Here is a 997-nt window from a genome sequence, read left to right as displayed (position 1 = left end):
CTTTATTATATCTTAAGAAGAAATATAACTTAAGAAGAAATTCTTCTCTCATGCATTGCATTCTGACTGCAATGTAAGAGCAGACTGCCCAGGGATGTCAAATGAACGTGGCACAACAAATTTCAATAAGGCTGGATGAGGCAACCCAATAGGAGGAAACGGGTCCCAAAAGAAGGCAAAAGAGTCAGACCCCCCCCCCCACACACACACACACACACATTCTCACTGTTAGGAGTCCCACAAGAACATCAAGCTACAAAATCATAACATAAGCAAAGGACGTAGCACAGACCCGCACAGGCTCGTGATGGTCACTTTAGTCTCTGTAAGCTCCTATGAGCCTGGTTTAGTTGATTCTGTGGACTGTGTTTTCCTGGTGCCCTTGACCCGAATGGACCTTCTGGTTTCTTTTCTTTTGGTTTTTCAAGGCAGGGTTTGTCTTTGTAACAGCCCTGGCTGTCCTAGTATTCGCTCTGTAGACTGAGCTGGCGGCCTTGAACTCACAGAGATCCACCTGCCCCTGCCTCTCCTCGAGTGCTGGGATTAAAGGTGTGCACCACCACACCTTGTGGTCTCTAATTATACTTCAGTGCAGTAGAATTGGCTCCTGTCTCAGGGTTAGCAGCCAAGGAGCCCCAGCCCAAAGCATTTCTCTGTCAGTTCTCCAGCCCTTGGTCTGCAGGCAGGACCCACTGGCCCTCAGCATTAGACTCTAGCAAGCTCATCACCATGCAGGCTCAAGAGATGCTGTGGGAGCGCAGTCATGGCCTCGTGTCAAGTGGTATGTCTCTAGGTGGCAAGCAGGGGTAAAGAAGTATCCCATAAGAAACAACAGGTACCTGTCACAGCTCACCTTGGACCCCACAACACATGGACATGTCTGTGCCAATTCTTTACTGTCTGCAAATGAGCTGGCTGTGTTGCATAATGAACAAACCTAAAATAGTCTAGTTCCCTAGGAGAAAACAAACTTTTGGAGGAATGTATTATGTGTGCG

Source organism: Microtus ochrogaster, chromosome 5, assembly GCF_000317375.1.
Source record: "Microtus ochrogaster isolate Prairie Vole_2 chromosome 5, MicOch1.0, whole genome shotgun sequence".
Classification (NCBI taxonomy): domain Eukaryota; kingdom Metazoa; phylum Chordata; class Mammalia; order Rodentia; family Cricetidae; genus Microtus; species Microtus ochrogaster.
The sequence above is the reverse complement of the archived record's forward strand: the minus strand, read 5'-3'. Positions refer to the sequence as shown.